This window comes from Uranotaenia lowii, chromosome 1 (assembly GCF_029784155.1).
Source record: "Uranotaenia lowii strain MFRU-FL chromosome 1, ASM2978415v1, whole genome shotgun sequence".
Classification (NCBI taxonomy): Eukaryota; Metazoa; Arthropoda; class Insecta; order Diptera; family Culicidae; genus Uranotaenia; species Uranotaenia lowii.
Genome location: NC_073691.1, coordinates 120,670,169 through 120,696,177, shown reverse-complemented (window position 1 = coordinate 120,696,177; position 26,009 = coordinate 120,670,169). Strand labels below are relative to the sequence as shown.

Here is a 26,009-nt window from a genome sequence, read left to right as displayed (position 1 = left end):
TACCTGAAGATGTTTCATACGACGTAATGAAAGCTCACGTGAGATATGCAGAATTAGGAACAAATATTGGGTACGCTGATACACTTTTCCTTTATATGTCCATAATTAGGAACACATATGTTAACAACTAGGAACAGTAAGTGCCAAATTAGGAACATCGACACACTTTAAAAAAAACACGTTAGTTTTCGAAAATTAATGCTTAAAATGATTTTTGAATATTTCAACCGAGTGCATTAAAGAATTTGGATCTTAGTAACCAACAAATTTTATATCTTGCAATGGCGTATGATTTTTGATAATCTAGTTCACTATTCGCTAACAGGTAGCGCTGATCAAATTGGTTCTTTATGGTGGAATTTCGTATGGAAAAAAACGACTTACATTTTTTAAATTTTTTTGGTGAGGCTGGCACACTTTTTGAAGAGTTCTAAAGGTTTCCGTTATTTTCCCGCATCTCTTGCGCTCGGTGATGTTACCAAGCGAGGTGGTGAAAATAGTTAAAATCGCTTAAAACTTTTCGCATTTCTTACTTTTGTCCCGGTTTGTTTACTTTTCGGCCGGTGGCAAGGTTGCCAGTTGCAGTATTTTTTTTCGTAGATTTTAAGCATGAAATCATTATTATTGAAACTTATTTTTTTCATTGCTTAGTTTCATCATGAATGAATTATGTAGTTCCCTTAACAAGCATTTTTAAAATGCATCAGCAAACAAACTCTTATTTATTTTTCGACCGGGAATAATTTATAGTTTATGTTCGGCTTTCGGTCTTTCGGTCAAGATTTACAACACTTTTTATGTGCTCTTCATCCAACGTTTCGAATTAATATTTATTCTTTTTCAAGGAACTAAAATAAAACATAAAGCATAAAACATATTTCTTATGGAACCAAAAAATGTTCACTTACTCGAACATTCGTGCTATAGTCCGAAACAGATGCGCTCCTAAAGCGTTCATAAATCGTCGGTTTCTGGCTATAAAATTTTAAATTTGAAATGGTTCAGCTCAAAAGTGAGGAGGATAGCGTGTAACTTACGTGCCCGGTACTATAATTTGGCCTGGGCGGCGGCGCCTAATCCGTATTCCGAATGACGTCCCGAAGCAACACTTTATCCACTCGACTCACAGTTTGTTATTGTTGTTTGGGTTTCTTCTTCATAGCCAGAAACCGGCGCCGATGAGTGCTTGTGAGCAGTCCGAGAGAGTGTGTGGAACACTCCGCCGTAGGAGATCGCTCTTCCGTCTGTGTCGTTCTGTATATTTACGGTATTCGGAGTGCTTTGAATATAGCACATTTCGAGTACCTCTAGATGCCGGCGGTGCTTGTTGGAGCTATCGAGAACGGTGGCTTTGTCGAAGTCGAACATGTGTCCCTGGTTGAAGCAATGTTCAACAACGGCCGATTGTCGTAGCTCTCTGATGGCTGGGTCTGATGCTGTGGACCCTGAGGCGATGATTCGGTTCAATTTGGTGACGTCGCATTTATGCTTGGACATTCTAGTACGAAGTTTGTAGCTAGTTTGCCCAACATAAACTTTTGAGCATGTCTCGTTACGGTCGGATGCGCCTGCGCACGGGATGTTGTATACCACATTGGAACGATCGATCGGTTGTATCGGATCCTTAACCACAGGCAGTAGGCTGCGTATTGTATGTTGTTGCGTGGTGCCGATGCGTACTTGCGGATAGTCTGTTTTCAGTGAGCGAACTATGTTCGCAGTTAGGCCGTCGATGTTCAGTATGGATCGGTAATGTTGTGTGGGTGTATCTTGTGTGTTTTGGCTGGTGGTGTCGGTTTCGTTCGCTTTCTGCACTAATCTATTTATTACGTTGTAGGGTAATCGTTCAACTTCAAATTTTCATGAATCAACTTAAGTGCGGCATCGGGGGAAACGTTTGTCGAAAAGATTTTCACACGTTTTATGAAGTTCAGAGCCGTGTTGATTTTGAGCCGTGTGTTGTGAGCTGATCTGAAATTCAAAAAGCGACCCGACGCTATCGCTTTTCGATACCACTCGGTTTTTATTGATTGGTCTGGCTGCCTGATCAATATCAGATCCAAGTACGGGAGGCGATAATCTGACTCTATCTCGACCGTAAATTGGATTTTCGGGTGGTATTGATTGAATTTTTCTCTTACCTGTTGGACATGTTCTCTTGGTAGGGCTAGCAGTAGGTCATCAACATATTTCTTTAGGATCGGGATCTGGAAATCGAGTGTCCGTGTGACATTGTCTAAAAGTGATTCCATCACAAAGTCAGCTATCGGGCTAGACACAGGATTGCCCATCGCCGTGCCGTATGTTTGCTGGTAGAATTTATTTTTAAATCTGAAATAACTGCAGCTCATGCAGAAGTTAACGATTTCGAGGAACATATCCAAATTTATGTTCGTGTTCTTCTTTATCGCGTCCCAGTTGTAGATGACGTTGCGGAGAACTAGGTCTCGGGGGATACAGGTGAAAAGCGAAACAACATCGAAAGAAACGAAGATGTGATCCGGTGGGAGTACAACATTGTTGATGAAATCGCAGAACTCAAACGAATCTTTGACGTTGTATTTGCTGTTGATCGATGCTTGGAGTATTCGTCCTATATATTTGGACAATTCATAAGATGGTGACGTCATGCATGGTACTACTGGTCTTAATGGCAAGCCTACTTTGTGTGCCTTGGGTGTCCCGTAGATGCAAGGGGCGGTTGCTTTGTACGTTTTTAGCTTTAATTCTGTTGCCCTGTTGATTAATTTTAAATCTGCTAACCTTTTTGCGAACTCGTTGTTCTTAGTTTGAAAACCGTTTGTAGGATCGCGAGCTAGGCTTGAATATGTGCTTTGGTCCCCGATTAGTGCTTCCATCTTTGCATCGTAATCTTCGCGTTTCATCATTACTGTTACGTTACCTTTGTCGGCTTCGAGTACGATGATGCTCGGATCAGATTTTAGGAATTGTTTTGTGGCGATAATAGCGTTTTTGTAGAACTTATCTGAAGGACTGCATCGTGTTCTATTTTTCTGCGTGTGGATGTGGTTAATTATTTTGTTAGCCGCTGCGCTACGGTTGCGGATCTTGACATCTTCATCTTCTGTCGTTTCGATTATTCCTTCAATATCTGCTATTAGATGATAAAATGTTTTTGGTGTTGTGATTGGGGGCGGTAGAGCGAACTTGGATCCCAGACTGAGTAAGAGTTGAACAGGTTGGGGCACCTCTACCGTGGTGCTGTTGTGAAACGCCCGGAGGTTATGTGATGGCATTTTCTGCTCAAGGGATTTTATCGATCTGTCCATAATCTTTCGATATTTACGGTCAGTTTGGGCCGCGCGTTTTTGCTGATGAATTTGTTGGAAAGCGTTCTGTTTGGCGAAGAAACGGTCGCTTTCATAATCTGGGATGAACCGTTTTATGTTACTGCGTGTATCTGTTATGCTGTTGGCGATCTGTTTCATTTTATAGAACGTATGTTTGATTTCCAAATTCAATATCGCTCTCTTGAACCGGTTGACCTGCCTGTCGAGCTCGTTCAGGTAGGGGCTGTTGTCTTCAAACAGCGCAAAGACACATCGAAAAACGTCTGTGATGTGTGGGGGAAACATACCTGTTTGTCGGCATCTTATTAGGAAGTCATTCCTAGTTGTCATATCTTTATGTTTTATGTTTTATTTTAGTTCCTTGAAAAAGAATAAATATTAATTCGAAACGTTGGATGAAGAGCACATAAAAAGTGTTGTAAATCTTGACCGAAAGACCGAAAGCCGAACATAACCTACAAACAAACTCTGGAAGCTGTAAAACAAAATCCTTTCTACATATATCACAAAAAGCAACTAAACTGAAAATTGATACCATTCGACAACCGCACTATGTTGAACTTGTTGAACATATTGAATTGTCGCATAGAGATTTATTGGTTTCTTACACATTGGAAATGATTTTGAACACAAATTATATCTAGTTTTGTATACAAGAATATCTTATAAAGCGTAAATCTAAATGAAATAAATTAAATGAATATGAAAGCAAATAAAATCAATTATGCATAAATATTAGAAAGTTTCGAAAATTAAAAAAAAGTTTTAAATTTATATACAATGCATGGATTTTGTTTACATTTCACATAACACTCCAAGCTATAGAATGAACCTTAATTTTTAAGTTCAGTCAGTATTAACTCATCCATGTCAGATAAAGGAGTCATATTTCATCTCTTAGTACAGGCTTGCACATCTTTCCTGGAGTTAGAAGGACTCGACTCACAAAATAACTCCGAATGTATTCAGATGATGTTTATAAGGGTTATTCCTTAAGCTTCGTCCACATACGGCAACTTGAAACGCGATTTCTGTTGCTAAGGGCAGAAACACAGTGCATGCGAGCGAGCGAGCGAGCGATTTTTGAATGAACCTGAAATGAATTTCGCGCGAACATTTTTCAGGATCGTTCACAGTGCACGCGACGAACGGGATGCGATTTACACTGAGAAAAAACTTTATGGATAGGAAAGAAAATAATATTTATGTAAATCAATTTATAGGGAATTGAAAGAATAATTTTTAGAGGTTATTTTTTGTTTAAATCATTATGAAATAATTCGTATGTGACATTCAATTAAAATTTTTAACAGCGTCATAAAACCATTCAATTATTTTTATTGCCGAATCCACAAACCGGAGTTTTCATCACTATCAGCGCCGGCGACTTTCACTGACGTCAAATCATGTTGACCTGACAAATCCATGTCACGTGACTCGCAGAATAAGCACCAAAGATTTTATTTCAGAAGCACTTTAATGTAAGATAAATTTGTTCTAGAGTCATATTTATTATTTAATTTTATCGTTATCCTTGCTCATGTTACAGATTGAACAAGTAAAATTTACTTTTTTCTGGATATATGTAAACGTTCTATGCTCAGCAGTTGAGTGTTTTCTTTGGTTACAGATGTTAGGATGCTACAAATTTTTCTAGGAGTTTTCATTGTGAGTCCAAGCAACTGATTTTGATCTGGCAGCTGCGTTTCTTTTCCAGTCGACATATTTTGAACTGTATAATAATGATAATAGTAATTTAAGATGAAGGGAAATGATAAATAACCATTTTTGCAGCTAGTACTCCAAATATTTTTCAGCTAATCTACTCTTATTTTAAAAATTTAAAACAATATCCATATATCAATTTCTCTAGGAGAAGTTATTTTATTTGTTCTTAAAGAAAAGGAGTATTGTTTTTCGAAGAAAATTATTTTTTATAAACCATCTTATTAATTTTGGCATCAAAACTTAACGTTCTTAAATTATTCAAGCAATTAAAAATGGAATGAAAAAAATTTGGATCGTGCGAGACCTGATGACCACGCAATTTGTTATCGGAATCTCCAAAGGTTTCAAATAATTAGAGAAAAAAAAACGCGCGCCGGTATATGGAATATGCATCTTATGCAGCTTGGCGAAAAAAATAAATTCACAATGATTAAATTTTCCTCCGAAGTAATGTGTTTTTTACAGCACAAATAGCATTCATCATTTCAAATTCACCTACACGGCCTTGTGATATAGCTCAGTTGGCAAGTCTGTTGTCTCCTGAGCCGATGTCCGCGAGTTCGAGCCCAAGAGTAAACATCGAACACAGTTGTACCGGATAAGTTTTTCAATAACGATCCGCCAACTGTAACGTTGATAAAGTCGCGAATGCCATAAAGATGGTAAAACGACTATAATCGAAACAAAAAAAAAATTCAAATTCACCGTGCCGCAGAAGAATTCGAATTTCTCTTCAGAATTTGCTGGTCACCATTTCGTCCATATACTGGACAAACGACAGGTATTTGCTGGAAAAACTTTGTCATAATTGAAATTGACCTCTGCTTCGAATTTATTTAAAAAGTTAGTCGAGGAAAATCGTTTTTTTTATTATTTAAAAATAACGCGATATATTTTCAAATAAAACTACCAATAAATAATCTCAGTGCAGGTTCATATGAAGTTTGGGTGAACCAAAACAAAGTATTCACGCAACTGCTGCGACGGATAATTTTCCGAATGGTATTTCGCGCGAGTAGTACGAATCGCGTCGCTTGCACTGTGAACGGTCTCACAGTTTTCAACGTGTTCAAATGAGGCGCGATTCTTCGCGCGAAACGCTCGCTCGTTCGCTCGCGTGCACTGTGTTTCTGCCCTAAGGGCAGAAGCACAGTGCACGCGAGCGAGCGAGCGAGCGATTTTTGAATGCACCTGAAATGAATTTCGCGCGAACATTTTTCAGGATCGTTCACAGTGCACGCGACGAACGGGATGCGATTTACACTGAAAAAAACTTTATGGATAGGAAAGAATATAATATTTATGTAAATCAATTTATAGGGAATTGAAAGAATAATTTTTAAGAAGTTTTTTTTTTAAATCATTATGAAATAATTCGTATGTGACATTCAATTATAATTTTTAACAGCGTCATAAAACCATTCAATTATTTTTATTGCCGAATCCACAAACCGGAGTTTTTATCGCTATCAGCGCCGGCGACTTTCACTGTGAGTCCAAGCAACTGATTGTGATCTGGCAGTTGCGTTTCTTTTCATGTCGACATATTTTGAACTGTATAATCATGATTATAGTAATTTAAGATGAAGGGAAATGATAAATAACCATTTTTGCAGCTAGTACTTTAAATATTTTTCAGCAAATCTACTCTTGTTTTAAATATTTAAAACAATATCCATATATCAATTTCTCTAGGAGAAGTTATTTTATTTGTTCTTAAAGAAAAGGAGTATTCGTTTTTCGAAGAAAATTATTTTTTATAAACCATCTTATTTATTTTGGCATCAAAACTTCACGTTCTTAAATTATTCAAGCAATTAAAAATGGAATGAAAAAATTTGGATCGTGCGAGACTTGATGACCACGCAATTTGTTATCGGAATCTCCAAAGGTTTCAAATAATTAGAGAAAAAAAACGCGCGCCGGTATATGGAATATGCATCTTATGCAGCTTGGCGAAAAAAATAAATTCACAATGTTTAAATTTTCCCCCGAAGTATTGTGTTTTTTACAGCACAAAGAGCACAAATTCACCGTGCCGCAAAATAATACGAATTTCTCTTCAGAATTTGCTGGTCACCATTTCGTCCATATACTGGACAAACGACAGGTATATGCTGGAAAAACTTTGTCATAATTGAAATTGACCTCTGCTTCGAATTTATTTAAAAAGTTAGTCGAGGAAAATCCTTTTTTTTATTATTTAAAAATAACGCGATATATTTTGAAATAAAACTCCCGAGAAATATCTCAGTGCAGGTTCATATGAAGTTTATTTTTAAGTTAGTATTCACGCGACTGCTGCGACGGATATTTTTCCGAATGGTATTTCGCGCGAGTAGTACGAATCGCGTCGCTTGCACTGTGAACGGTCTCACAGTTTTCAACGTGTTCAAATGAGGTGCGATTCTTCGCGCGAATCGTTCGCTCGCTCGCTCGCGTGCACTGTGTTTCTGCCCTAAGACTCGTTTATATGTTTACATCCTGATTGTTAAAAAGAGCAGTAGGTCCCCATACTTGTCGGGAGATTTTAGACATGCATCTCATCATCTAGTTCTAAATATATTTAAACATAAACAAGTCTCAGCAACCGAAATTGCAATTCAAGATGCCAAATGTGGATGACGCTTTAAAATACATTAAATGTAAAAAAAAAACAAAATGTCATGATCTGAAAAAAATGGCATCTCTGCTTCATTGAAATGACACTCAGTGGTATGAATAAGGTTTAGCAATTGCTTCGATAGCTTTTACTTAGCTCGAAATCAATCAAAGCAAAAGTCCAAAGCATTTGCTTAGTTTGGTATGAATAGACATTTGCTTAGCGGATGTGTACTAAAGTCTTAGAACATAGCTTTTGCTTCGCAAAAAATAGAGCTATCCAACCAGCAGAATCTGAAGTTTTCTAAAGTAAAATGAAAGAAGACGATCAGAAAATTGAAAATTACGGCTAAAGTCGCCTTGAAGTCGACGAAGCGGTTGGCGGGTGTAAGAACGACCGGAATTTTTTTGGTAAATGCATGCTCGTATGTTGATGTTTAAAGAAAAATGAAAACATATTCGAATATTGTCAAACAAAAAATTGCCTTACTTTAATATTTATCACTAGCTGACCCGGTGTGCTTTGCTACACCTTCCAAAAATAAATGCAATTTGTAAAAATTTAGATTTTTTCAAGCACTTTTTTAAATCGAACCTCCTCATAGGTCAGAACCAACAACTTTGAAATGAGAGCTGCAGCTGGAGTTCCAATTTGCGATTTAAAGATGGTATATATTATTTACTGAAACTTGATCTCTAAATTTATTTGTCAAGATCTGAAATTTGTACTCTGTTTTTGAAGCTTCATAATGACTTAAATAATGTCAAATTTTAAGGATTTTCAAACTTTTTTCCCAAAGTGGTAAGTTACGAACTTCCATAAAAACATTTGTCACATCTTTTTTTGAAATATGCCAAATATACGTACGCAAAAAAGCTCTTTATCTTAAACTTACATGGGAGCTCCCTTATCTTTTCCAATTTTGTCCCCCACTGCTTGAAGAAGGTAGGCTGATTTACCCGGCTCGAGTTTACATAAATTTCTAATTGAAAGAAAAAGATTCGCATATTGGAATTTATTGCATATTGTAATTTATGGCGATAGAGTTTTGAAAACCGATCAAAAGCGTGAATCGGGACAGTTTTTTGAGTATATTCCTAATATTCTGTATTATGAGCACTTCCAGCTCCTGATTAGCTTTAGATGGTGTATTTTTTGGTGTTGAAAAAATGAGCTATAGAAATTTTGAAAAAAAAAACGATGAAAAGGATTTTTCAAAAACCTTTTTCAAACAGCTTTTTTCACCATTTTAGCCCTTCGAAGCAGTTTGAATATCTATCCTTTTTGCGCCAAAATTATGTTAAAAAAATGTTCTGCCATATGCCGAATTCGTGGACATGAGACATTACAGCTTGAAGTTTTCCCATGCAGCACTTGACATGATATGAAAATTATCGATTTTATACAGTGCCAAGTTCTTTTTTTTGAATAATTTTATTCAAGAAAAAAATATAAATATTTAAAAAAATATATCAGCTGCATCACTAAATAAATTTTCAGCGTTTTTTATTTTCTCTTTCAAAGTCAAATACTCAAAAACGTTGGCAAAAACAAATTTCTAAGTTAACATTTGTCCCGTATATTGGGGCAAGTGTAAACGCAAAGCTTATTTTCAGATGTGTCAGAAGTAACAATTTCCAGAAGAAAACATATTTTTTTAATTTTTTTTTAACAGAGAAAAAATTGAACGTTTGAACATGCTCTAGTGTTCCGAGAATGAAAATTCTTTTGGAGAATGAATTCCCCTTCTTTTGGTCAATAAAAATCAGTTTATTTCACTGATACGTTTCACTTATGCACACGTCAGTCCTATCTTATCTAATTTAAAGAAAAGGCTCTTGATCTAGTTCATGTGTCGGATCGGATTTTTTGATTTTCTTTAAATTTAAATGGCGCTTGATAAAACTTCAGTTAAGTACATTTTTACATGTTCAACAAAATGTTTCCAACCGACCTCTATAGAAAACATCTTATTCATATTTCTGTTATCAATATGATTCAAAAATAATCTTGTAGGCGAAATGGGTTAAAGAAATGTAAATTCTTTACCTTCTGTATTTTTTTTTTGAATTGTCCGTCATTTAGCATCAGAACAAAATTTATATTTTTTAGGCAACAAATACAACCTGCGTTAACACGAACTAAATATGGAAGTATTTTTGCAAATCTTTCAATTGGTTATGATTCGATTGATAAAATACCAATCCGTGTCACATCTAGGCGTCATTTATTTCCACGTGCTGTGTACAATAAAGCAAGAAAAAACACATCTAGGTTGCATATCGCCCCCACGTGCATAAGAAATTTAGGTAGGTAGTTGATTGAGAAACAGGCGCCTAATTGTTAAATTTTTCCAGCGTTCAATGAACCTTATGTTTTAGTTACTATCCACTTGCGACGACCTTTGTTTGATCATAGAGACAAAAAAAACAAACCCCTCAAAGAAAAGAAAATCTCTAAAAATGGATGCCATGACTTTTCAATTTCAGATTTTGGCAAAAATTTAGGTACCTATATGTTTTATTCGATCGGCAAAATGTCAATCTGGGTCACATCTAGGCGTCATTCATAACCATGTGCTGTACAAATGTGTAGAAATGAAATCACATCAAGGCTTCATATCGCCACCCCTTGCATTGAAAATATGCTTGGTTGGGAAATACGCGCCAAAATATTCCCACTGATCAGTATGCTATGTCATGGTTACTATCCTCTCTCGACGTTGGCTCGCGACGCCTCGACCATAGAGACGAAAAACAAACCGCCAAAGGAAAAAAAAATCTCGAGAAAATGGATGTCATGACTTTAATTTGTTTCGAAAAAATACAAATTTTGTATGAAAGCCTCCTCTCCCTTAAGTCGGAGCGGTGTGTAACTATTACAGAAACCATCTCCGGCCCCAAAAACCCTCAGATGCCAAGTTTCACGATGATCGGTTCTGTAGTTTTCGAGTCTATAGGGAACAGACAGACAGACAAACATTCATTTTTATATATATAGATAAGCTCTTCCACATGTATTCGGATTGGGATAATCCGATGTATAAAAAAATAGCAATAGGCGCGCATTTTAATTTAGATTTTTTTTAAATCTAAAGCTTATAACAAAATTATATAAAAATGATAGATTTGTATAATATTTTAAATTATTACAATTTATTTCTTACTTTGAGCCAATTGGAACTTCTTCTACTATAGCCGGATATTTTATAATTTGAAATATTTACTAATTGATTTGTTTAATTTTATCTTAGACGAATGATTTTATACACGTCAGGAATATGAAAAAAGTTGGGTTATCACTTTGAATTTTCTTTATCCATGTTGAAAATGCCTTTTTGAACTGTTTTGAAGTGAAATATTGCTAATTTGATAAATTCATGACGTTATTAAAGAATTTTTTATTGGAAAAGTCTGCTACCGAGCATGCTTAGAAAATAAAGCAATTGCTAGGAGATTTGTCGAGCAATTGCTTCAGATTTGAGCTTTATTCATACCAAACTAGCTTGTTCTAAAAGTAAAAGCTCCTGACTGAGAAAACAGCTGTCAAAAAAACTTTATTCATAACAATCGAACACAGTTCTAATCGAGTAGTCAAAGTAGACACACTACGTTCTACCACTTGGACTAATTTTTCGATTTTCGGCATACTTTTCCGAGTAATTCCGTTTAATTACGGTTAGCGTCGCGCGCAAAATCGTCGACAGCGTTTTTTTTTCTGCAAAATCTGATAAGATTCGGGCTTCTGAGGAGTGAAAATAGTAATTTTACTACTGAGTTGTTCTCGAGATTTGGCGGGACTTTGCTCAAGGTCAAATTCAGAGCCCCTCTTTTGTCTAACAATTGAGCAGTCACATCGCATCTGAAACGCAACCGTAAAAAACCGATTTCGATTCCATTATTTTTCAAGCTAAATCAGATGTAGAGTAAACTTATGAAATCAGATTTGGTGATTTTTTAGGTGAATTCTCTTAACTACTTTTATTTTGGTTACGATATCGTTATCAATTTCTACCGCCAGTATAGTTAACCTTCCAAAGCCGTTCGCTAAATATCCGTTTCGGGGAAATATGCGTTGTAATTTGATTTCGTTCTCCTGGCTGTAAATGTTTACCGATTTTGATGATATTATATTCATTGTGTAGGTAATTTATTCTAATTACTCGACATTTCAAAATAAAGTCGATATCCAGGTTTTCAGAAACTGGTTCAGAAAGTTAAAAGTCCGAAAAATCAATTTTATTTTTAAAATACTCATAACTTCTGACAGCTTTTCTGTATTTTATTATTTCATTGATGTTTGAAATTGTCAAGAATCCATCTATTCGACAATGTATAAATATGTTGGGGTCCAATGAAAGTTTTTACCGCTATGACAGATTTTTCGGTAGAAAAAAGTCTTACTTTAAAAAAAACGACATCCAGTTTTTGCTTTGCTTAGCTGTATTTCATTTCTCAATGAACCGATTTTAAAAACTCAAATTTTAGTTTTTTGGCGTTAATTTGATCATTATTTTCATAGAACATACTTGGTCTGTCAAAACTACCAGTTTATCAGTATATTGGAATGATGATAAAGATGTTTGAAATGTGCGCTTCGGGTCATATTGACCCGAACGGCTTTGGAGGGTTAATTACTATTTGAAGTTTATGTACAAACATATCCGGTTCATATTTTTAACTGTTATTTCAACTCGTTGTATGCATTTGTTAACCATAAATTGAACTGTAACTGTAAGAGGAACCCAAGTATTCTTCTAAGTAAAATTTTATTCTGAATATTGGTGAACAGCATAATGTTAGTGAACCTGTATATAAGAGAAGTGACATCTGAAACACAAAATTCCAATCGAGCAAAAGAACTGTCAAAATCGATTCCAATCGATCCGAGCATTTTGTCGCAGAGCTTTTACCTTTCTTATTGAAAACTCAACCACGGAAGGTATTGTGATTGTTGTTATAGTTCAAACAGATAACTTTTTACCTGATCATATGAATTTATGATTAGGTGCAATTTTTGTCAATGCTTTGGTGAATCGTGTTTCTAGTTAGAAAACTAACGGATTATTAACGAAATTCAATTCATTCATACCGATTATCGCGATCCTTCGGGCATCGAGTTCAATGTTGTTTTGTTGGATTGAAGGAGCGTTCACTTTAGAGTTTGAACATTGAGCCTGAAAACAGTGCTGGGTATTTTTTTTGTCCAAGATTGCGGCGATGTTGCCACATATTTTATTTTAAGAGGGATCAGATGTCGCTTCTCTTATATGAAGGTTCACTACATAATGTGTAAAAATTTATGCTTTTGAAATTTTTAAGTATTTCCGATAAAAAAAGTTGAGCGTGTATCATTTTGAATGTTCTTGAGTGAGCGTGCACTGAGAGTGGCGACTCCAAGCGGTCGCTAGTTTAGGGCGCTTCCCGACAAGCCTCATTGAAGATTTGGCTAACTTCATATCGAATCCAAAAACCCCTGACAAAATATTGCAAAATTAGGCACACTTACCCTATAGTTGGTTTTGTGATAATTTCATCTAATAAATGATAAGAAAGCTTGTTTGCTGCAATAAAAATGAAGAAAAACATCATTCGAAACTATGCGTTTGGGTATTTTTGAGAAATAATGGCATGGGCCATCTTACCCCGCCGGTGCGTCTCGTACAGTTTTCCCCTACACCTTGTCTACTTGCTTCGCCACAAAACGAAAGTCTGCTTTGAACTGCTTCTCGATGCTAACAGTTTTTTGGATCTTCTTACGATTTTTGCCGTTCGGTAATTATTATGGGTATTTAGGTAAACACTACCGGGTTGTTCGGTAATACAACAAGCTGTCACGTTGACAACAGTCAATATATTGACAGATGATCACAGCCGAATTTCGCAAATATATTACCGTAAATGTTAATATTTGACAGCTGTTACTTTGTTGCCCTTAATACGAAAAAAAATCGAACAGATTAAAGAATTTTGTTAGGAATTTCATAAAATAATTGCCAAACACGGTAATTTTCTTTTATTATGTATGGTAAAAGTTTTAAATGATGTAGGTTGTTTGTTTGTCGACCATCTTTATGGCATTCGCGATTTTATATTAACATGCAGTTGGTGAAGAGTTATTGAAAAACTTATCCAGTACAACTGTGTTCGATGCTTACTCTAGGGCTCGAACCAAGGTTGCCGAAAAAAAAATCTGTGTTTTTTACAAAACAATCACGAATTCTGTGATTTGAACCTAACATTCTGTGACGGTTTTCTGAGACGCTATTTCTATGAAATTCATTAGGAAATCTTGTTAAACATCAACATTTTGGAAACAACCTGCATACCTTTTAATAGAAATAAATCATTTTACATTAACTAGATTTCAAATTTTCATGAATTAGAGACAAAAATAAAAAGTCGAAAGTATGATAAAAATTTATTAATTTTGAAAATCTGTGCCAAGTTTAGAAAATCTGTGAATTCTGTGAAAATTTTAAAAATTCTGTGATCGAGAAGACAGATTCTGTGACGAAATTTTGCTCAAAATTCTGTGATAATACAGATTTTTCTGTGATTTCGGCAACCTTGGCTCGAACTCGCGGACATCGGCTCACGAGGTCACTGACTTACAAACTGAGCTTTAATTGATGTTCAGTGTTATTTAGTTAATAAACTGTGTAGAAACTTTGAAAAAATTAACTTTTTGTTAACCTTTCAGATACCATCAACATTTTGGGTAGGTCCATTTTCTTCTAGAATGAGTATTGATACACAAGTTATTTTGGGCATTGCGCATTGTCAAAGAATAGTTCATTTTTAAAAGAAAAAAAAGAAATTTAATCAAAAAACAATATGTTAAAAATAGTCACTCTTATTTTTGGAAAGCTTTAGTTTTGTTCCAAAATATGTATTTTTCGTGTTGTTTTATAAGTTTAGTTTTATTAATGAAAAATGCTTAAAAATTTGTACGTTTTTTTTAAACTTCACATTTCAAGCTGAAAACGTTCTGCTCATGTAAATAAGTCATAAGTCTACGGTATCAACTTTGCGGCATGTAAAAAGCGCTCGGCAAAACAATGCCTTTGATTTTTTGTTCCGTAATTTTAATTAAACTTTCCTCGGAGGCACTTGGAAATTCATGCGACCTGCCTCGGTGTTTTCAAAACCCTTTTCATTTCAGCTTTATTTTACTGATATCGAGAGCAGATATAGATACAGCAAAAACCATGACCCTCTTTTATGTACCCCGAAAACACACCGGTCGGTGGAGCAAAGTAAATCCGAACTGGACAGAAAAAAAAATCCTCGGAGTCCAAACCAACCCTGTCCTGTGTATGAAACTGAATTTATAGCAAAACTTTCCGAACCATCCAGAGTGTCCCTTGACCATCGTAATTTACACAGTAGACAAAAAATGTCAGCTTTTTTTCTGGGAAGGTAGTTATTTTTTACAACCGTACTAAATTTGCCTCTCCTATCCCTAGAACTATGAAACACAACAGGCAAGTAGAATTGAATGGAGCTCCCGTGTAGTGAGTTTTTTTGCACCGTAGGTCAATAGCTCGATCTACAACTAAGTATTTTAAAAAAAATCGATTTAAAGTTATTTATTTAAACTTTTATACGACAAAATTTGAATCGATTTAACTTCACGGTTGATTGATCGTTATTTTGGCTAAGGCATCCAAGAATGTATCAATGTGATGTGTATTTTTTACATTTTTGTAGCAGTGCAGTCGAACATATTCATGAAAATCTGGCGACTATTTTTTATAGTTAAGTATCGCAAAGCAAAAACTCGCAATTCTTAAATGTATTTAATCAACTTATTTTGATGTTAACAAAATCTCCGATTCAAGTTTTCTTCGGCCGAGAATTTTTTTCCTCGGGATTTTCATCCTCGAAGATGATTCATCCCTAAAATTTCGCCCGGGAGCACAAAACTAGTGCTGCAACCAACTCGACTATAGAGGGTCTCTTCTAGCGAATAATCAATGTTTGCCTCATTATTTGGTAATTGAAACACCAATAAATTTAATCAACTTGTTATTTGAAAAATCAACACCATTTCGACGAAACGGAATTGGATTAACAAGTATCTTCATATAATTACAATTTTAGTAAATAAGAAAATCATTTTCCCTCGTTACATATCTTTTGATGGGTTCTTCTTTCATTTACCACATGGCATCTATTCAAAGTTAAAATGTACATGAAAAAGGCAAAAGAAAAAAATGTGTCCTATACGTTAGGTAAATTGAACAGAACGAAGGCTTCAGCAACGAACGAGTCGATCGGAAATGTTCAGCAGATCAACTTTGGCAGCAAACTCTAACGAGGCCACAAACATTTTCTTTAATATGCCACCATTGTTACCTAGGGCACAAAGTTTTGACAAATCCTGAGGGTGTGACGAATATTGTTTTTGTAATAAAACAATATTTCCTTCCTTTTACCTTCAGTTTCCAGGACGGTATTAACAGTTTGATTTTTAAGGGATTATTATTTATCTTCAAAACACTTAATTGTCATCATACGGAAACATTTTCAAATAGCGATAGATTTAGTTTATTCTTTATATCATTCCAATTTTATGAGGTTCTGATGTTACGTTTATTATAAAAACTATTGTTGGCAGTACTTTTGCTGCCTCTCTATTACGGTCAACTGAATATCAGTTGAGCTTTTTTTTATAGATTAAATCCGAAAACCTAGGCGGAGTCATCTGAATTGCAAAATAAAAATACCCGGGTGGTTTTCGGTGGAAAATATTCTGCACAGAAACAAAACTCCGTCCGGAGGATTGTAAGCGAAAAAATTCACATGCATCCTAATGGTGTAAAACTAGTAAAACTTGGCGACTTTGCAACCCGAAAAAAACCAAATAATTCCGGAGGTATATTCGGTCAACGAAACTTAAATTCTTCCTACGGGTATTTTTTTTTTTGTTGCTGTTGAGGCTGGAAATTTCTGAAGCTAGACGATGCTTGATACAGGTGAACGTCGCAGTCTGGAAGGATTTCCCGGGCTTAGTTCAATTTTTTCTTGGCCCCCACCTGAGCCAACGTTGGTCGTTGTAATGAAGGTTGAAATTGATGTTTTCTAGTAGGTATAGGTACACATGCACTCGGCAACAAACGTCTACAGGAACACGGTACTTACCGTAACTTTTTCTCACACATCGATGAGCAAGAAAATTGTGCAAATTTAAGTAGCAGTGGATCTCAATGCTTGCGGCGTTTACTTTGGAATTTTTAACTTGGATAGAAATTCACAGACTTGAAGCAAGTGACTCTAAACTGTTCCGTCAAAGTATTTATAAGACCAAAAAAAAAATGACGTAAATTTCATAACGGAAAATACTTTCAAACGGCTCCGACTTAAAGGAAAGGGGGCTCCCATACAAAATTAATAAAAATATGACATATATAAATCGAACAATTTTTAGAAACAACTGAACCGATCAACGTGAAACTTGGTGTGTAGCCGTTTTCAAGACTGTGAATGGTTTTCATAATACTTTCAAACCCCTCCGAATCCAAAAAAGGGGGCTCCTATAAAAAAAATTAACAAAAAATGTTACACAACTTTAACAATTTTCGTAAAATATTGAACCGATCAAATTTGATGTGTAGCCATTTTCAGGACCGTAACGGTTTTCTTTATCCTTTTAAACCCCTCCAAATCCAAAAATGGGGGGATCTCATACAAAATTATCAAAAATTTAACACAATTCGAACTATTTTCGTAAACTACTGAACCGATGAACGTGAAGTTTATTGTGTAGCCATTTTTGAGAACGGGAACGGTTTCTATAATGTTCTACCATGTTCTATGATGCCTACGTTTTTTATTAGATAATTTGACTCCATCATTCAGCTTTTTTAACATTTTATACTGCCTCTACTCAAGTACAAAACCTATTACTCAGGCTACGATATTAAAAAGGAAAGTTGGATTGCTACAATTTGATGTAACAAGTGAATATGAGCAAGGACTAATAAAATCGTGTACACGAGTGGCGATTCCCGCTCGTCTACGATTTTTACCCGTAAAGGTTCGCCAAAGCGCGAGCAGGCTGTGAAAAAAAATCCCTTAGGTTCGTGAACTATAGGAAACACGAGCGAAGCAGTCCAACCAACAGACGATTCTGTTGGATTTTGAATCCTATCTCGCTCGTGGAAATGGTAACATACATGAAAATTTTTCCCCGCGATTTTGGCTCACGAACCATTTAGCGAAAAGGTTCATGAACTTTTTTCGGGAAGGAAACGCATGGTTATTAGATTTTCTTCCGTAGGCAGGCTGTGCGTCTCTTTAGGTAAGCGTACGGGTAATAAATTGTGCTTCAAGCAGCAGCAGGAAGTTCTTCATTTTCTTTCAATTATTGTATGAAATATTTATGTTTTATTAAAGTTTATTACAATTTTTTTTTTCTAAGATAACTTACAGCGTTTCAAGATTAACGGAATTCTAAAAATTAAATCAAATTCATTCTGTCATGTCAACTCCTGGGTGGTCAATTGAATTAATAAGCTTCTTGACAAAATTATGGATAATAATGGACGCAAGAAGACCTTAAGAATGATCGTTAACAACCGTTTAAGGAATAAATAATCAAATCAAATCTTAGAGCCTCACAATTTCATCCAAATCTCTACATTTCTGTAGTAGAGGTTGAGTATAAAATTCCAAAACTGTTTCTTATATTTGGAAAAGACAACCTCGATTCCATATGTAAAGTTTCTCAAAGAAAACATATGCATACGTATCAATGATTATTTTGGATTGAAGTGAATATCATCATAAGTTGATAAATTAATTCAATTTTAAAAGAAGAGTTTTCAAGTAATTTTTCTTTAAAAAAACCTTCTTGCGGGGTTTTGGCTTGAAGGAAACAAATATCTACGGAAACTTGCTTTTACACCACCTTATCGGATTCACGTGCACCTAAACGTATGAAGAAATAATGAAACCCTTAGTTCCGATGGTTTTTCCAGAGAATTTAATTATTTTTAACTTATAAGAAGACGAAACAATTTTTCAAGAAGAGAAAAAACCCGAATTATAAGAGTGCGTACTACACTGCGTATGGAAAATGTAAAATCTGTGAAATGTTATACGCTGCAGGCTGAAATTGATCCTGGGCCTAGTACAAGATCTCATGCCAAATTTGGGACAGATCGGACCACGGGAAGGGGTCGCTCAACAAGCCTGAAGTTTGTATGGGATTTTGAGACATTTTGTTCGAGAGGAAAATGAAAAACCAGTATTTTGTCAATAACTTTTGTCTCCTTCGACCAATTTCTTTCAAAAATAAGTTTTCTTAAAGCCTAAATTATGACAAATATTTCATCCCAAAGTTGCGTTTCAATTAAAGTTAAGATAAAAAAGTTATTAAGCTTCAAAAATTGGCTAACTTTTTTCATCACTGTTTTAATGAGGTGACTAAATATCCGACCAGAACACTCTAATGACCGATTTTAACCATTGTTGTTGCGCTCGATTGCAATTTTTTAATGTTTTTCAAATATTTGAGCTTGGATGATATTCACTTGATAGTTCAGAAAGAAGTAAGGGCGGAAAAATACTTGACAATTTAAAATAAATTGCATAACCATAGGGGCTTTGGAACATGACTGAACAATTTGTGATGCCAAAAATATTCAGTTGAAATTAATTTTGGAATAGTGAATACTGTTTTTGAAATTTATTTAAAAAAAATCTGTTCATACATCATTCTCAATCAAAAATAAAATTGAATAGAATTAATGATACGTAGGAAATCAAATTACAAATTTTTTATGCAAATTTTTCAATTATGGTTTGAACTTTATCTTGATCATACTCATCATGGATTTGAAATCTAAGTTTATTGCCTGGATTTCCTTTGATTGAGCTTGATGAATTTTTTCCTGCTATTTTTAATTCGTCATTTTTAACTGCTCATAAACTGAAAATGACATTAACGAATAGCGTTTCTTTCTTAATCAATGTTGTCCGATTTCCCTGTTTTATCCGGGTTTGCCAGGACATTCAATTCAAAATTTTGAAACGGAATTTTTTGAGAAAAATAATCATGAAAGGTGTTTTGGATCCTAAAGTACGATTCAAAATCTGTCGATAAATTCTGATAAAAAAAAAGTCTTTTTTGCCCGGAAAATGCTAGGATTTATGGACATTTTGGGCGATTTGTCCGGCTCGGATACGCGTCAAGCGAAAAAACTAGATATCTTGTATTTGGTCCGTAATGAGTTAACATTGAAATTCTTAACTATCCTAATGGTTTTCTCTCACTTTCATCAACTTCATTGCACGGTTAATGCCTCCTTTTTCTGCCATGACATGAAGTTTGGAATTCCAAACTTATACAAGTTCCTCAATTTGAACTTCGGAAGAAACTTGAAAATAACAAAGGCGATACAATTAAGATGCCGAAGTAGCACATTTCTAGATTGGACTGGGAGCTTTTATGATATGCAAATTTTCTTATTTTCTTCTTTGTGATGGTCTAACAGTTTAATTTGAATCCTTCCTCCACCCCATATATCTTTTTAGGAGTGGGAGGAACTTTTTATCCTTGCGATAATTAAAATATTGATTGATTTCTATCTGTTGGGCCAAATCGCATCCTTCCGAAACTCTATATACAAATTGGTCAAATTTTACGCTGTTTAACATCAGAAAGGACAAACTCCAATTCACAAATTATATACATCGTTTAAATGTTATGAAAACTTTCAAAAATCGATTTATTTCATCTGTCCACGCGTTGCATTTGGCGCAATCAACAACCATGTGGAGACAAAATAACGAAACGGAAAACACGACCATCAAGTGTGCAATGCGTTTTCCAATTTGGTTCACGAACCAGAATCGCGAGGTTCGCGAGGTTTTCTGCCACGACTCGCTCATGATTTTCTGGCGATCGGATTCCCCTTGAAAAAAATCCCCTACAATCACGTGTTTGCTGAGTCGCGAACCTACTGTGTTCAGAACTTTTGTGAACTACGCGCGGTTTTGTTTCTTGGCTGCTCCGATGTGAATACGATTTTTTTAGTCCTTGAATATGAGTATACTTTTCCAATTACAAAAAAATCATATTAATCAGTTATTTTTTAATACATAATTTGAATTTAAAATATGGTATTAATTTTTAGGATAACTGGTGTTTGATACATGACCGAACGACATTGGTTTATTCCAAGAATAAAAAAAAGTCCTGTGATTCCAAATAATCCATTCATGAATGAGCGAGGAAGAATGACCTAAAAGGGTTAAATTTCAATCAAAAGAAAAAACTCTGTGTGGGCACCGATGATCTGAAAAATAATAAAATTATAATATACTTGAATCAAATAAGTATCTTTGCTAGTTGGTTAAATGAAAAACATATAAAAAAGGCCGCAAAGCTACATTAAATTTTGAACACGTGGATCTAAAATCAAGCAGCACATTCGAACACGATGTTTACTGAGTAAAAATTTTAATTAACATGTTGTTAACAAAATATGTCCATATAACATAAATTTTCCTCTTATCGATTATTCTGGAATTTGAAACCTTATTTATCCAAAAAAATTGTTTGAAAGTTTACTTCTTGTAATGCTTCATTGTTATGTAGAAAACGTTGTTTAGTGTAATACAAAAATATCATATTCTGAAGTTCAGTTGCTGTGTCAAATACTAAAAACAATTTATTTTTTGGGATAGAAAATAAACAAATTAAAATCAGTTACCCTGTTAAGTTTAATCCACGTGCAAACTGTGAAAGAAAAAAAATAATAAAAAAACAAAAAATAAAAAATTCTTCCTGAAAATCTTGAAAAATTTCACTGTTTCGGGATTCCTTCGAAGAAAGTCCTGATGAAAACGAATTTCTTAGCATAAAAAAAAGAAAACTGGCGTCCGGATATTTCTACAATACCCTGAAATAGAATCAGTTACACAAAGTAGGAAGTTACAATTGATATGCATAAAAATGATGAAGAAATTAGGCTCCTCGGATATTAATGTTATTATGTTTATGTTAGTTAGGCTTTTTTTTTTAATAGAGGAGAGGTTTAATTCTACGAATACGAAATAGGCAAATGATAAGTGGGATTGTGTGATGATAATGCCTAGCATGAATAAAATATGTATAAGAAGTTGGAAATATAAATTTTTCAGATTAATCTCGTCCGTCAAAATCCTTCTGGGTGAAATCCTGAGTAATTAGTGTTAATTGCTTAAAATAATTCGTCTGATTTTTGATAGAATTTTATTTCAGGATGCAGTTATAAACTTTGGTAACTTTGCTGTAATGTAGAAACTATTATTTTTATGTTCAAAATATTTCTGATGCAAAAGAATTTTGGACGACCTGTTTGAATTCAGACTGAATAGCGACGTCAGCGCAAATCAACAGTTATTTTGGTACATTCAAATTTTCGATAAGATGGATAGAAATCTCCACTAGATTCAACTCAGCAAAGAATGATTGCAGAAATCATGTCAAAAATCATAATCAGATCAAATGCAACATGATGACATCACGATTTTTAATAAAATGTAACTATGAAATGTAACTTTTATTTAATATGTCCATTTTATAAGGTCTAACTTCAAATTTTTCCTAAAATTTTTTGTACTAACATAGAGCAAAATTATGCGTCATATCAGGAAATTTAAATTTCACTTATAATTTAATCAAACAAATCTGTCATTCTATTGTTTCTACAATTGTTCATAAATAAGCAATCAGAATAGATATTTTTATAAATTTAAAACAAATATACCTCCTAAAATTATCTTCTATGTTCGCGAAAAACATGATTTAAATTTATTTTCATATTATTATGACAATTTCACCGCGTAAACTAAATTACTTTTGATTTAATGTGTGTGAAAGATATTTCAATAAATGTTGTTCTTTTCTAATCGATTTGAACTCTACGATTATTTGTTTAATATGTGGAAACCACATAAGAGCTGCATCAACCACAATCTCATTAATGCATTGATTATGACACCTTCACATTTCGAAGAAATTTTCTTAAATAATTTAAACCATGTTTTCATATGCCTGTAATAAATGTAATGTTTCTTTTTCGTCGAATCTTTAGGGTAACAACAACCATCAGTCACTTCCTCAACTACTTTCAAGTTCATTCTTTAGAAAAAAAACCTTCAACATAAACTCTATAATTATTTATAAATAAAATAAATATCGCAAGTTCATCACACCAATTCAGTCCTTAAATCATTATTTCGAAAAGAAAATAAAGCAGGATTAGCGCTTAAAATTTTATGCGAAAAGTTCAATCAGTTCTTTTTACCCGCATATCTATATTTTAATCTATCAGAATCCTTGATCAAACTAAGGGTTGCAAAGACTCATAAATAACAAACAGCGCTAGAATTAGAGATTGTAGTTCAACTTAATTTTACGTTTAACTTTTTGTATATTCCCGACATTCAGCTAAGATACCGTAGAGTAGGTTGAAATTTGCTAATCTAAACTAAAATATCATTGCCACAAATCATCCTTCTTTGTGATTTGTGAGCCCTTAACTTACTTTTATCATTTGGCACTTTCTTAACAGCTTTTGATGCAAAATATTTTCAAACTTTAGGCAGATTGCTTAATAAAACCGCGTTTCACAACGTTATAATAGTGCATTGTTTTAGTGCTGAATCTAATTCATATCACTTACCAGCTAAGATCCAAAAGCTCACATGCATCGAGTCACGAAAAAGTGTCTTACTTCCTCCTTTGGCTGGTAAATTCTTCGACGCAACAGTCATAGTCCTACGATCTAAAACTCCTAAAAGAATTAAAGTATTTATTTCTAATAAAGTTGTTCTACTTGTTATTTCACCTCAATTTATTTTGGTTTTGATTCTATGTAAGAAAAATTACTTGACGAAACCAAAGACAATCTTTTTCAAAGACAGGCAAAATTGAACTTATTCTCGGTAGTATGGTTAATTACCATTGGTAATAGTCTAGTATCTCTAGTATTAAATGTTATTTTTTTTTTTGTTGATGTTTAGCATAATGATTCAGAAAATAGCGCTTTACATAAGCTTGATTTGAAAATCTATTAATTTATGGCTCTCTTGCCCCTGAAAGGAGTACTGCGACTTTTTGCTGATGATTCATCCACATTTTACCACAGCGATAGTCATTCAACCAACGATATCAATTTATGCAGTGACCTTATTTTATTGAGTGATTATTTCCGAATCAATAAATTAACTCTAAACTTGGATAAATCAAATATTTTAAATTTTAAATCTAGCCATCGTTCATTATCAAATCTCTTACCGGTTACTAAATTAACATTTCCTAGTATTAAAGTTGTCTCTGAATGTAAATATCTTGGAATTATTCTTGACGAGCAATTGAATTGGAATTTACATGTTTGTCACCTTTTAAAAAAATTAAATAAAATAAATGGAATTGTTTGCAAAATAAGAAGAAGAGTGCCACTGAATGTATTACTTATAATTTATCATTCACTTTTTCATTCAACGTTGACTTACTTAGTTTCGACATGGGGTACCGCAAGCAATAACCTAATTAACAGAGTTCAGATCACACAAAACAGAATACTACGCATAATTTACCATCTTCCTCCCCGCAGCCATACAATAGATCTTTACAATAATGTCAATAATATAATTCCTGTAAGAGGCTTATACATAATTCAAATCTGTAGCTTTATTTTTCAATGTCTTAATCAAACTACTCACTGCAATATTACATTTAGTCGCACTAATCACCATTATCTCACACGAAACAGAAACAGGCTTGATCGACCCACCATTATTTCTACCATAGGTGAACGTTCTCTTGCTTTTCGTGGAGTTAAATTTTTCAATCACTTTGAGGATAAATGTGGAACTTTTAATGATAACGTACATCTTAAAAAACAGATAAGAGTATGTATTTTGCAAACTAGCTACTTGTCAACACTTCTGAAATCTTATGATATCTTTTCATTGTAATTTCGATATTGTTCAAGATCATAAATGAGAGAAAACCCAAATGTATTAGAGAAAATTTGTTTTTGTTATTGAAATTTTGTTAGAATGTAGTGAAATTAGTTTAGGTATAGATATATAGGATTTAGGCACTCCTCAAGCGGCTTGACCAATGGAGTGTTAAAAAAAACCATGTAAATAGTACACTTATAAATAAATAAAGCATTAATTCAAAAAAAAATTCAAAAAGAAAATGTTTGCCGGTCTTTGCAACTAGACTGTCTCTGTTTGAAATATTTCCGCCCGCAATAAGATTCCATGCAGCAAAACAAAAAAACCAATCGTTTTACGCTGAGAAAAAAAATACTTCCAAGGTTACAATTAAAGCACAACTATTTTAGGAAATTTGTTTCTTATGTCATACAAAAAAAATCTCAAACCTGAATTTCAGGTGAATTTTACTTTTTCCATCCTCGATTATAACTTATGATAAGTTAACTCTCTCGCTTAAATATGTTCACTCTCCTAGGTTTATATATGTTATTTTTCTGCCGTGCAGTTTAATAGAAAAACGAAACTTGATCTTTTTTTTTCTGTGTACCTACCTGTGTATTTATCTTACCTCCAGATATTTTGCTTCGAAGGCAGTATATTTTTTTTCGCTTATTTTCTATCTGCCGAGGCCAACTTAAAATTGTAATAACTTACCAAATAATCGGTTTTATTAAAATACAAAACCATGAGACCAATCCAAAATTTCTCTCGCGTACACTCAACACATTATATCTTCGCTATCGTTCACACTTTCCAATACAATTTAGGAAGAAAGTTCCGCAAAAAAACGCTTTACCTATTCACAACAGTGTTGCCGTCCTCCAAAAGGAAGAAATGTGAAAATGCCTCAAAAATAATTGTTATATATTTTATTTATTTCTGAGTGTATATTAATCGTATCCTATGCACTAAGCAGACAGTCAAGGAAGTATTTCTCTCAAAGGAAACTGTCCTTAAAGTTCATAGATGCTGCTGTGTTTCTCTGTAATTTCATTGATCCAATTAGTAGCACCTTTCAAAAACACTTCAGTTTAATTGCAGCTTAGAAACACTGGCTGGAATTAAAGTAAACTCACCCAGTGATAGTAATTCGGATGTGCATCTATTGGAAACGAGAGAACGAAAAAGCGAAGAGAAAATCCGGAACAGAATCAAGCGAAAAGGAAAAAGCCACATTCCACTTTATGATGCACTCCAAACTTTTCCTTTGGCTGGCTCTGCTCCGCCATACGGTTTTAGTGTTTGCTCTGGCGCTCTTCACCGGGTATTAAACTCCTCTGAGGAAATTGTTTCGTTCTCTATATTATTCTTTTAAATGTGTGCACTCGCTTTTTTCCTAGCTTGTAAAATTACGTGCGCCCT

The 26,009-nt window shown here is 34.2% G+C and overlaps 1 protein-coding gene across 1 annotated transcript in view; it reads right to left on the bottom strand.

The window, feature by feature from the left end:
* The window catches only part of LOC129737866 (hemicentin-2-like), an 811,499-nt gene that overhangs the window by 89,389 nt on the left and 696,101 nt on the right, over positions 1–26,009 (bottom strand). The window lies entirely within an intron of this gene.